This window comes from Podarcis liolepis (assembly GCF_965112155.1).
Source record: "Podarcis liolepis genome assembly, chromosome: 11".
In the NCBI taxonomy this organism is placed as follows: domain Eukaryota; kingdom Metazoa; phylum Chordata; class Lepidosauria; order Squamata; family Lacertidae; genus Podarcis; species Podarcis liolepis.
The window spans coordinates 18596055-18609260 of NC_139565.1; the positions used below are offsets into that span (position 1 = coordinate 18596055).

The 13206-nt window shown below is 44.7% G+C and overlaps 1 long non-coding RNA gene across 1 annotated transcript; it reads right to left on the reverse strand.

Annotated features, from left to right (window-relative positions):
- Positions 1 to 1703: 1703 nt before the first annotated feature.
- On the reverse strand, positions 1704 to 5372 carry LOC310688377. The gene is made up of 2 exons (XR_014516908.1): positions 5090 to 5372; positions 1704 to 5051 (listed from the first exon to the last, which is right to left on the reverse strand). It is a non-coding gene; the product is annotated as an uncharacterized lncRNA (long non-coding RNA).
- Positions 5373 to 13206: the final 7834 nt, after the last annotated feature.

The following is a 13206-nucleotide window of genomic DNA, read 5'->3' on the forward strand; positions in this document are numbered from 1 at the left end:
CAGCGCAGAAGCATCTGGCTCCGTTTGCGCTGCTTGTTTGGAAGTGTCCCAAATAACCAGCCTTCCTATGGTTGATGGTCAGCCAGTTCCTACTCAAGAGTAGACCCACTGAAGTTCTAGAGAGAGGGAGGGAAGTTTTCTATCAACTCTTTATCATGTTCATGGTTACCTAAAAAGCTTCAAATTTTTTAAGCTTTCCTCACTGGGGAGTTGCTCCAATCCCTCGATCATTTAGGGAGCCCTTTTCTGAACCTTTTCCAGATCATCTATACTGTGATCGGGGAAGAATTGATGCTTTTGAATTCTGGTGCTGGAGGAGACTCTTGAGAGTCCCATGGACTGCAAGAAGATCAAACCTAGCCATTCTGAAGGAAATCAGCCCTGAGTGCTCACTGGAAGGACAGATCGTGAAGCCGAGGCTCCAATACTTTGGCCACCTCGTGAGAAGAGAAGACTCCCTGGAAAAGATGGAGGGCACAAGGAGAAGGGGACGACAGAGGACGAGATGGTTGGACAGTGTTCTCGAAGCTACGAACATGAGTTTGACCAAACTGCAGGAGGCAGTGGAAGACAGGAGTGCCTGGCGTGCTCTGGTCCATGGGGTCACGAAGAGTCGGACACAACTAAACGAATAAACAACAACAAAATCCTTTTTTGAGATGAACAGAACTGAGAACAGTATTCCAAGTGTGGTTGTGCCATAGTATTATGATATTGGCAGTTTCGTTTCATTCCCTTTCCTAATCATCCCTAACACTGAATTCAACTTTTTCGCTACAACCTCGGTGTTTCATTCCTAAACAGTCACCATCAGTTGAGACCACATTAGTATACATGTGAAATTAGGAATTTTTTGTCCAATGTACACCACTTTACACTTGCTTACATTGAATTGCATTTGCCTTTTACTTCTCATTCACCCTGTTTGAAGATCTCTTTTTGGAGCGCCTGACAATCCCTTTTTTATTTAACCATCCTGAACAATTCAGGCACCCTACTACTCACCCCTAACTCTAGGTGATTTATAAACAAGTCAAAAGCCACAGGCCCCAGTACCAGACCTTTAGGGACTCCACTTTCTGCACCCTTCTGTTGGGATAATTCTCTGCTCCTACTCTGCTTCCTGTTCTGTAACCAATTGTAATAAAGGTGTTAGGTTGGGTGCCAGACTTCTAACTCCTGGATCCAGCAAGTGTTAAAAGCTCAAGCCAGGTTAGCATCCTGGGTAATGGGTCATTAAGAGAACAAAGGATCAAGGGCTTTTGCAAGATGACAAATGCGTAGGGACCCCTTCCCTCAACAGATAAAGCCAGAATTTTAGGGTGTGACCCTAGATGCAAAAGCTGCAGGCTGGGAAGGAAGAAAAGTAGAGCAATGACTGATTTCTGTTTGAACCCAAGGCTGTTGTTATAGGAGAAATAAGACCCTGTAGGGTTACTGTATTTTCTGGTGTATAAGACTACTTTTTAACTCAGGAAAATCTTCTCAAAAGTCGAGGGTTGTCTTATACGCCAGCTACAGCAGCAGTTCCTGCAGCAACTCCCCACCAAAGGATAAAACGACAGCAAATTAAATCAGAGGACACCAAGCTCTCTAGATGAAGCAGAAATACGCTTGAAAATTGGCCCCAGAAGCCCCCGGCCACTGGGACGTGGAGCAGATTTCCGAACCGGACTGGAGACTGATTTTTTTATTTTTATTTGGTGTGCGTTGGAAGAGGGATAGTCTTATATGGCAAGTATATCCCAAACTCTATATTTTAACTGGAAAAGTTGGGGGGGGTCGTCTTATATGCCCAGTCGTCTTATACGCTGGAAAATATGGTATATTGGCCCGGGTAATATTTATGTATAAATAAACCATCTAATGCTATGGGAGCTCTGTTGCGAATGGCAGTGGACACCAGTAATAATTGAGCATGGTGACTGACGGTGGTGTTAGGTCTTTTTTTTATGCTGGAAGTATATATACCATGTTACACTTAACTATTAGCACCTAGATGACAGGTGATCTTCTAGTACTATTGGATAAAAGTTTCTGTACAAACAGCGTAATATTTTATCTGAGAAGTTTTTATTGGTTGTTTTCAGCCTGTTCAATTTACAAGTATTACCCTAAAGAACATCCTTAAGGACCCAAAATGCATCTTCTCCTTTTTAATGCAAGACTGCAAACCATTCAGTTCTCTGGTTTCACAGCAAGGACATTTTGTTTATTGATTTTGAAAAACAAATAGGCTGCTTTTCTGTTCCCCAAAGCGTGTAAAATACTGCTAAATACCCAACAGGAAAATAACGAGAATAAAAATAATAGAAATTTCCATATTTATACAGCAATTTTGCTGGTTGTTTTATGATGTTTTGGCAGCATTGCCTACATACCAATTGCAAAATAAATTAGGCTCTTTTTGTCTAGAAAATAATTTTAGTAGAAATCTCTTTAATACTCCATCTGGGGTTTTTCTTAAATTAATTATTTCCTTGTAGACTGGTTGAATACAGTCTAGAAATGAATATAACGTGCAAATTACATTTATCACAAGCTCCACATATATTTCAGGGTGTTCAACTATTTGTCTTCATAACAGTCAATATTCAGCAGGCAGTTTTGCTCCTGCCTGTTTCTGCTTACTCATCGCATTTTGGCCTTGCAGTGTATCAAGAGAAGAAAAAGTCAGTATCGGAAGGATATAATTCAGGAGTGCTCAACTCAAAAGTTCTTTCAGGACCACCCTTTAAATTTTTACTAAAGACTGCCACATTTTTATGCTGAGCACAAACTATTACAATGTTAACTGTGGAGTTTTTCTTTTTAAACCATTCTCTCAAATGCTTTTTTTTTTTTCTGATGGTGCTCCACATAGCACAAATCTGTCTAAATTGCACCTTTCCGCTTACTCCTTCTCCACTCCATAGTCTGGCATCTATGATCAATTACACACATACATTTAAGCACACTCAACACATGTTTAAAGCACATGGCTTCCTCCAAAGAATCGAGGGAACTGTAGTTTGTTAATGGTGCTTGGTATTGTTAATCTGTGCGAGAGAAATTGGAAGTTCCTGGAATTCTACAAGGGAAGCCATGCGCATACAGCATCCTTCTTAAAGGACTGTCTCACACTTTCCCCTCCATGAATCCATACAGTGGTACCTCGGGTTACAGACGCTTCAGGTTACAGACTCTGCTAACCCAGAAATATTACCTCGGGTTAAGAACTTTCCTTCAGGATGAGAACAGAAATCGTGCTCCGGCAGTGCGGTGGCAGCAGGAGGCCCCATTAGCTAAAGTGGTGCTTCAGGTTAAGAACAGTTTCAGGTTAAGTACGGACCTCTGAAACGAATTAAGTACTTAACCTGAGGTACCACTGTACTGCCCAGCAGTCTGCAGCCACCTTCCATTAGTTTTTCCAATGAGGGCATCTTCACTCCATCTCTTTCCAGTTCATCATGCTTCTGTTAGTTCCTTCAATCACATTTGTGTTTTTGGCAGTCATCTCAATCACTTCCACCTTATTAGTGAGCTAGTTTGGTGTTTTAAAAAAATTGATATACGGTAAATGGAAGCCAGTCTTTTCTTCATAAACAAAAATGTCCAAATATTGGTTCCTTCAAAACAACTTCTTTGTTTTGCAGCGATTTCTAACTTGTTTCCATGATTCTTGCAGGGTGTTTTGATATCTCTGTTGTCAATTCCCACCTCACTTTGCCATTCCTGAAAACTTCACATACCCTTATAAGTATCATCAGTTGTTTTAAAAATCATCTGCCCCATTCTTGCTGGGGGATTCCCGTTTAAAATTTTGTATAGCTTTATATAAAGAAATATTGCATTTAATCTTAAGCATGTGGATTATGAACATGATATCCTTTATTGCAACAGTTCACCAAAACCAAGAGCTCATCCATACTCGCTTAGAAAATCCAGATTTTCAATCGTCGCTGTGTCCTCACACTGCCAGAACCAAGTGGTTTGTATACGGGCTATTTTTAAAACCCGGATCTTCTGTGTCCATCTCCCCCTTATTTATCATTAATATCTTCACCTCTAACCCTGTCTCCATGGAAACTGCTCTTACCTATTGAAGTGAGCATGCTCGATGGAACCTTTTTTCTCCGCCTCCAGGACATGCACAGATTAATCTGCAGATCTGTTTATTGGAAAATAAAATAACTTCCCTAACAACTATATGTGCACAAAGTGGGTGATGTGCAGTTCAACACTCTATTGATGCCAGAGGACTCAAGGGAAAGGATCGATATTAGTGCATGTTAAAAAAAAAGTTTGTTTTTTTTATAAAAAAGAGTGTTTCATTAATGTTGTAGTAAGGCAGCATGGGACGCGGGTGGCGCTGTGGGTTAAACCACAGAGCCTAGGACTTGCTGATCAGAAGGTCGGCGGTTTGAATCCCCGCAACGGGGTGAGCTCCCGTTGCTCGGTCCCCGCTCCTGCCAACCTAGCAGTTCGAAAACACATCAAAGCGCAAGTAGATAAATAGGTACCACTCCAGCAGGAAGGTAAACGGCGTTTCCGTGCGCTGCTCTGGTTCGCCAGAAGCGGCTTAGTCATGCTGGCCACATGACCTGGAAGCTGTCTGTGGACAAACGCCGGCTCCCTCGGCCAGTAAAGCGAGATGAGCGCCGCAACCCCAGAGTCGGTCACGACTGGACCTAACGGTCAGGGGTCCCTTTACCTTTACCTAAGGCAACATCAATCAATTCCAACAAAACTCACAGAGTGTTACATGCTTATATTGGTCACATAAAAGAAAGAAGAGGAGCAAGGAAATTGTCAAATAACTAAATCATTGAACACATTTCCAAGGCCTCAGCTATCCATGACATAGCATCTCCATAAGTAAGCATTGATACCTGGAGGTCTCACATTAACATCAGTTCTATTTGTATAGCTGATATATGATTGTGTTTAGTTTGGCTTTTAAGAACCCCTTTTTTTGTGTGTGTTATTAAATGCTTGGCAAGAGACAAATCCCAAACTTTTTTTATGCTCTTGGGTTGGATCCAGAGCTGCGTTTAATAGAGCTCTACTAGCTAGATGCTCCATTAGGAGGAAGAGGTGGTTTTCAAACAATGCTTCTTCCCCTATTCCTCTGCCCAAAATCCATTCTGGTGGTGATAGAGAGAACTGCCAGAAGAAGAAGGGGCCGCCAAAATCACTGCTGACCCATCCTCCTGCAGGTAAAGGTAAAGGGACCCCTGACCATTAGGTCCAGTCGTGACCGACTCTGGGGTTGCGGCGCTCATCTCGCTTTATTGGCCGAGGGAGCCGGCGTACAGCTTCTGGGTCATGTGGCCAGCATGACTAAGCCGCTTCTGGCGAACCAGAGCAGCACACAGAAACGCTGTTTACCTTCCCGCTGGAGCAGTACCTATTTATCTACTTGCACTTTGACATGCTTTCAAACTGCTAGGTTGGCAGGAGCTGAGACCGAGTAACGGGAGCTCACCCTGTTGCGGGGATTTGAACCGCCGACCTTCTGATCGGCAAGTCCTAGGCTCTGTGGTTTAACCGACAGCGCCACCCGCATCCTGCAGGTGGGGGCATCTAATTAGCTGACAGGGCGCATGAGCGTAGCCAGGGTTTTCGTTGGGACGGCAGGACTTTGTTAGGGGGGACAGGACTCTTGTTAGGGGGGGGCAGAACCAATGTGATTGGTCAGTTAAGTGATTTTATTGTTTTACTTGATCTTGGGGGGGGGGGAACCTGCCCCTCCGCCACCCCCCCCCGGCTACGCCCATGACAGGGATTCTTTGCGAGACCTTCCTTCATGGAGACAGGTGTCCAATCTTTGGGTATTTGAAATTCTCCTAAGAGAGGCAGAAATAGACAGAGAGCAAATAAACATGGTTTATTGTTAAGCAAGACTTAACTTGCTAGCTTTGGAGCGGTGGTACAGCCTATAGTTAGAGTACTAAAGTGGGGTTCCAGACACTCTTCTTCTAGAAAAATAGCAATACACACACATCCTGAGCCTAAGATGGAGGCGTTCACAGCATTAACAGCAGAAAAAGGTCTTGTTTCCCCCATTCCTGCAGCCTTGGATTCAAACAGAACTCAGCCATTACCCTGTCTCTCACTCTCCCCAGCTTGCTGCTTTTCTTCTAGCTCACACCACTCTCAAATATCTGTTCTTAACTCTGGCTTTGTCCTTCTAATGATCCATGAGTTGATCGATTTGCCGCCCTCACACAGATCTACTTCCTTTGTTCCCCATAATGGCCCATCACCTAGGCAATCACTTCCCCAGGAGGCTAACCTGGCTATTCTGATAATTAGAAGGGGGCCCAGGCATTAGAAGGGTCTCAGCACACAGCCTACTCCCCACCGCCAACTCATAACAATAAAATAATTGAGATAATACTTTGAACTTACCATGAAGTTACTCAGAAGCATCCACTGCATTCATTTGTACAGCTTCAGAGAGAAATCACTTTTTATTCTGAAGTGTAGCTTGCTTTTCTTCTGGGGTACAAGCAGCTGCAATGCAAGCTTCAAAGCAGCCGCCAGCTGTAGAAATGGCTTTCTACTGCTCATGCGTATCTTTTTCTTGGATTGTGGCCAATATCAGGGCAGCGCAAGTAATGTGAAACCTTGATACATAAAGCTCAAAAGTGCATAATAGGCAGGAGCAGCAACAAATGCATGTAAATACAGTGGCACCTCAGGTTAAGTACTTAATTCGTTCCGGAGGTCCGTTCGTAACCTGGAACTGTTCTTAACCTGAAGCACCACTTTCGCTAATGGGGCCTCCTGCTGCTGCCGCGCCGCCGGACCCCGATTTCTGTTCTTATCCTGAAGCAAAGTTCTTAACCTGAAGCACTATTTCTGGGTTAGTGGAGTGTGTAAACTGAAGTGTATGTAACCTGAAGCGTATGTAACCCGAGGTACCACTGTAATCAGAAAGTTCAAAGCTCTAGGCAGAAGATAAAAGGTAAAGGAGCCCTGACAGTTAAGTCCAGACACGAACGACTCTGGGGTTGTGGCGCTCATCTCACTTTACTGGCTGAGCGAGCCGGCGTTTGTCCGCAGACAGTTTTTCTGGGTCATGTGGCCAGCATGGCTAAGCCGCTTCTGGCGAAACCAGAGCAGCGCACAGAAACGCCCTTTACCTTCCCGCCGGAGCGGTACCTATTTCTCTACTTGCACTTTGACGTGCTTTCAAACTGCTAGGTTGGCAGGAGCTGGGACCGATGAATGGGAGCCCACCCTGTCACGGGGATTCGAACCGCCAACCTTCCGATCGGCAAGCCCTAGGCTCTGTGGTTTAGACCACAGTGCCACCCACGTCCCATGTACAATGGAAGCTTACCCCGTCGTGGAGGCAGAAGATAATATGCTGCAATTGAAAGAGCAGCTACAATACATTCCACACTCATGTACGTTCTGATTAAATCAGTGTACTTTTCAGTGGAGTGCCTCATTGTCAGATGTGTGTGACTGCTTTTGAAATAAATTCAGAAACCCGGAAGTACCCAGGCTGGAAGAGCAAATACAACTGGGTAAATATTAATCAACTCTCCTTTTTAAAAAAATAATAATAAATATGGAAGACGGTAACTTTCGGCCTCTTATGCACATATTATTTCTGTGGGTCTCTGCTCTTGGTTTGGCATCCCAAATGTATACAGCCAAAATTGGGCATTTTTCAGTTCTATTGATTTCAGTGGAAGAGTTCAACACATTCTTACGTCTATTTCACTGGAACCCAATGGAACCCAAAACTACTTAATTAATCATGCCCATATATATATTTTAAGGCACCAGTTTGGTACCTCTGGATATACTTTTCAGGTCTTCCCTACATTCTGGTTGATTTCAGCAAAAGCTCCTGAGAAAAAACAGCAGTAAGCTGGTGAATTCTGTGGAAACTTCCAGGCCTGTTTATTGGGCATTCATCCTGATTTCTTTGCACAAAGGCTATATGATGCTCACCTACACATCCATTCAGATTTGTTTGTGCACAGGATATGTGACATTGCATCAAGAAAATGTTAAGCCACACCTTCTAGTCCATTTTCTGGTCACTTAAAGTAAAGGGACCCCTGACCATTAGGTCCAGTCGTGACCAACTCTGGGGTTGTGGCGCTCATCTCGCTTTATTGGCCGAGGGAGCCGACGTTCGTCCGCAGACAGCTTCCAGCTCATGTGGCCAGCATGACTAAGCCACTTCTGGCGAACCAGAGCAACACACGGAAACGCCATTTACCTTCCCGCTGGAGCAGTACCTATTTATCTACTTGCACTTTGTGCTTTCAAACTGCTAGGTTGGCAGGAGCTGGGACCGAACAACAGGAGCTCACCCTGCCACAAGGATTCGAACCGCCGACCTTCTGATCGGCAAGTCCTAGCCTCTGTGGTTTAACACTTACCTTATCGCAAAAAATCTGATTTCTCTTTTTCTATTTGGGGGGAAATGGATGTGTTCTACAAGAGTGCCAGGGTGTGCAGTCTACTTTAACTGTACAACCAAAGCCTTTTGAATATAGCAGGTCACCTTTTTCCAAAACATGGAGCTTAACGTGCAGATATCAAGCGGCACTGAGGTAAAGCCCTGCTATTATTTCCAGTAATCCTTTGATAGAAATAATATTTTTTTAAAAGATAAGAATTAAAAGATTAGGACCGCTGTGGAGAACCACCCACATACGCCAGCCCTGTCCCATCCAGCTACAACAGGAGGAAGACCAAAGCAACAACTGGTTGAAAAGAGGGGAATGTGGCCTATAGGAAACCTTGGGCAATTTTAAATGTCTTGGGGAGACAGGAGAGGGGAAGTCTAGAAGGGATGGCATAGATGCAAGGCGAAAGGGGACAGATAATCAGCAAAGCAGTGGCACTGACAGGTTTGTGACAGAAACCACGTACTGGTTCTCTGAACCAGTAAGCCTAAATAGCCACGTCCTTGTGCACATTACTGACTCAAAACACAGCAAGGCCATTTCCCCCATTGCATTTCAAGTTGCATTTTTAGATTGCTGTACAGAAAAGGAAGGGGACAGGGATATCTTCACTCAAGGCACATTGCAATATTTGTTTCCCCGTGCTCGCAAACTCCAATCCAACAGTGTTGTCATCTGCGCATACACAACACGTCTGAATGTAGACCCCCCCCCCCAGCTGAACCGCAACCTATGTTTTCATATTGGATAGAAGCTGGTTTGAGAGGAAATGCATCAAACTAGGGTGTTTCTCAAGAAACTACAGGATACGTATGGATTGTGGCTGATGTCATGTGTACTTGGCTTGACATACCAGTGATGGGAGCGCAGCGAAGCCGGAGTAAATGGTAATGTGTACACAGCCAAAGTTGCCACTCCAAGAATAGGATAGCGGAGTCAAATGAAGTCTGGAGAAGGAATCTATAGCTATTCCAGTCAGGTGGGAGGCACTTATAAGCAGCCTCTCTGGTTTAAGCAAACCTGTCTCTGCCCCCCAAACTCAATGTCTTGGGACCCCATTGGCTTTATGGAGATGAGAGCCTTAACCCCTTATGACGACTATCATTGCTCCTCCATGGTACAAGCAACTGGAGGGCTTGAGATGACAACCCCCCTTCCCACTTACCAGGAAAACCCCAAAAAGGAATCAGAAGAGAAGAAAATTAAAACTGAATCCTTAAGGAATTACCGTTGGGGAGGGGGAGGAATCGGCCTCTGATTAGATGCCTCAGTTGCCAGGATTGGGCCTGAGGAGGGATGTTGAGACAGTACCCACTGATTCAACTTGGAGAGAATAATAATAATAATAATAATAATAATAATAATAATAATCTTATTTATACCCCGCCCATCTGGCTGAGTTTCCCCAGCCACTCTGGGCGGCTTCCAACAAAATATCAAAATACAATCTTGCGAGCTGCTGTCTTCTACAGTGAGTGATGGAAGAATGGTTGACGTCCTCTTACCAGGGGATAGTTGTCGAAATATAGCAATCCAATTGGGTATTCCTTCTGCCACTGCCTTTACATCTAACTATTAAAAACTGTTCTAGTTAAGGGAACCCTTTCTGACAGGTGCATGGCCATAATTTACTTTTTAAAGACAACATTGCCACGTTGGTACCACTAATCACTTTACATGCTCAGGAACGCCAGAAGCTACTTTGTCCTAGGATGAATGGGAAATGGCTGCAATCCAGTGCACAGTTAAGCATGCTTAACTCCCATTGTGCCCCTTTTCTTTCCATGGGACTTAAGCATGCTTAATTGTGCACTGGATTGCTGCCAATGCCTCATCCTGGATCCTATTCAAGAAAACACAATAACCAACTCTGCTCCGATTATAAAACAGAGCACAAATAATGAGAGATCTCTTTACTTCATATATACCTCGAACAGCAACGTGCCTTTTGATCACCCTGGCTTCTGTGATCTAAATTGGTCATGGAAAACTAGTGATTTGTGAAGTGCAGCATCATTTATTGTCACAGAAATTAGGTTCATATGCATCTTCATTCTCTACAAGGAAGAACAAGACATTTTAATGTAATACTGACTGTGGGGATTATAAGCACTATAGCACAGCCAAGGACATTTATTATGAATCATTTATCTGAAGGGGGAGGGGTGGAATAAATTCTTGTAGATTAAACTGATAAATAGGGTTTTAAACAAGATGCTGGGAGAATGTGCATGTTAGTTGTCTCTGATGAAGAAAAATCAATGCGGATTTTGCTATTGTATCCAGTTAATTGAGGAAAGACCTAATTGAAAGTAAAAAGGTAAAGGGACCCCTGACCATTAGGCCCAGTTGTGGCCAACTCTGGGGTTGCGGCGCTCATCTCGCTTTATTGGCCGAGGGAGCCGGCGTACAGCTTCCAGGACATGTGGCCAGCATGACTAAGCCGCATCTGGCGAACCAGAGCAGTGCACGGAAACGCCGTTTACCTTCCTGCTGGAGCGGTACCTATCTACTTGCACTTTGACGTGCTTTCGAACTGCTAGGTTGGCAGAAGCAGGGACCGAGCAATGGGAGCTCACCCCGTCGCGGGGATTTGAACTGCCGACCTTCTGATCGGCAAGTCCTAGGCTCTGTGGTTTAACCCACAGCACCACTCACATCCCTAATTCAAGGTAGCTTTCAATTTTAAAACACTATCGAACTGCAGAAAGTAACAGTAAAAGCAACAGAATAAACCAGGGCCGCTGACTTGCCCCCCACATTGAGGGGGCTCAGTGTCACAGGATTCGTCCCGTCTTCACCCGGTGGGCCAGCGCTGGCCCGCCGGCAACAGGGGCAGTGGAGGGCGAAAACTGCCCACCTCTTGCCGCCCCGAATGGGCCAGCGCTGGCCTGGGGGCGGTGGGGGATTGTGACCGCCTCAATATTGGGGAGGGCTCGCCCCCCTTGCCCAGAAATATTGAGGGGGCTGGAGCCCCTTCTGCCCCCATATTTGGCACCCCTGGAAGAAACATAAACAAAGGCCTTAGCTAAAAAACATTTTTTTGAAGAAGAAAAATCACCAAAATAGTCGATGTCTACTTAAAAAGCCAAGGGATGCGGGTGGCGCTGTGGGTTAAACCACAGAGCCTAGGACTTGCCGATCAGGTGGACGGTGCTTCGAATCCCCGCGATGGGGTGAGCTCCCGTTGCTCAGTCCCTGCTCCTGCCAAGCTAGCAGTTCGAAAGCACATCAAAGTGCAAGTAGATAAATAGGTTCCGCTCCAGCGGGAAGGTAAACGGCGTTTCCGTGTGCTGCTCTGGTTTGCCAGAAGCAGCTTTGTCATGCTGGCCACATGACCTGGAAGCTGTACGCCGGCTCCCTCGGCCAATAAAGCGAGATGAGCGCTGCAACTCCAGAGTCGGTCACGACTGGACCTAATGGTCAGGGGTCCCTTTACCTTTACCTTACTTAAAAAGCCAGTGATCAGGGTTGCTTTCCCCAGGTGTTTTGAACTATAACGCCCATCAATTCCAGCCACCTTGGGGCTGGTGAGGTTGTAGTCCAATATACCTGTAGGACATCAGGTTGTGAAAGGCTGGTTTAGGGGGCCACATACATGCCCTTGAAGACACAGCCCTGTTCAGTGCACTGCCACTGCTCAGAATGTGGCTTTTTGTCTTGTGCAAACTGCAGCACGGTGGCTGAGAGATCAAGGTTTTTGAGCAGAATTGTTATCGATGGATAGGATAGCAAGTGATGGGAGCCTCTCATCCGTCACGCTAGATTGCAAGTGCGTTTTGACGTGATCCTGTTATGAGAAGCTACGCTGGCAACTGTAAACTGGAAGCGTCGGGAGAAGGCATGGTGCTATCCAGGGATTTGGGAAGACGTCAGTCATTTTGCGAATGCACGCAGCGCATTTTGTGGCGAGCCATTTCCAGAAGGTAGAATGTGGCCGAGCTCAACACGAAGATCTGCACTACCGATGAGGTTGCCATCAGTGAGGGCTCTGTGTAGATCCATGCAGTGTACATCCATAGTTTTTCAAGGTTGTACAATAATCCCTCTATATTCCTGTGCGCATCAAGCTGCTCAAATCGTTCTTCATTTGTAATGTGAGCAGTGTTGACAAGACTGTTAGAGGACTCGTGTTTGATGATTTCTATTGCATTCCTCATTGTGAGTCTGACCCAATATGTATTGCTGCCTGAAAGATTTGGGGTATAAATCCTATTTTCATCTGTGTCCATGTTCCAGAATTTCCACACAGACAAAAAGACCTCCCCTTTTGGTAAGAAATGTAATTTGGTAAGATTTATTATAGCTATCTGGTAGTCACTGGAGTGTTACCCCAGGGAGCCTAATCAGATTGGTCTCGTTTACATGTGATACAGCAATAGTCTTTCCAAGTCTTATTTATTCATCCAGTGGAGTAACAGATACTCTTCATTTTGAGTGTGCAAAAATGTTCCATTTTTAGATGTTTCGTGATTTAAATTTTAAATCCATACTGTTTTCACATAGTGCTACAAATAGACTGACTTAGTTTATAGGTTATTTTGCTTTAAATATATATATAAGGTATATATCAGGCTACACACCCCAAATTAGTGACACACCAGGAGTCATTGCCAACCTTATACTGCAATGGAGTCTGTGTGGGGCTCCCTCTGAAGGCAGAATCCTGCAGCCTGCCTTCTGCTGACATTACGTATGGATAGAATATTATGTCAATTTTATCTCATCTTGACTGAGTAGTTGCTGATAAGTCTCTGAAAGCAGTTAAGACTGTTAGTACTTACCT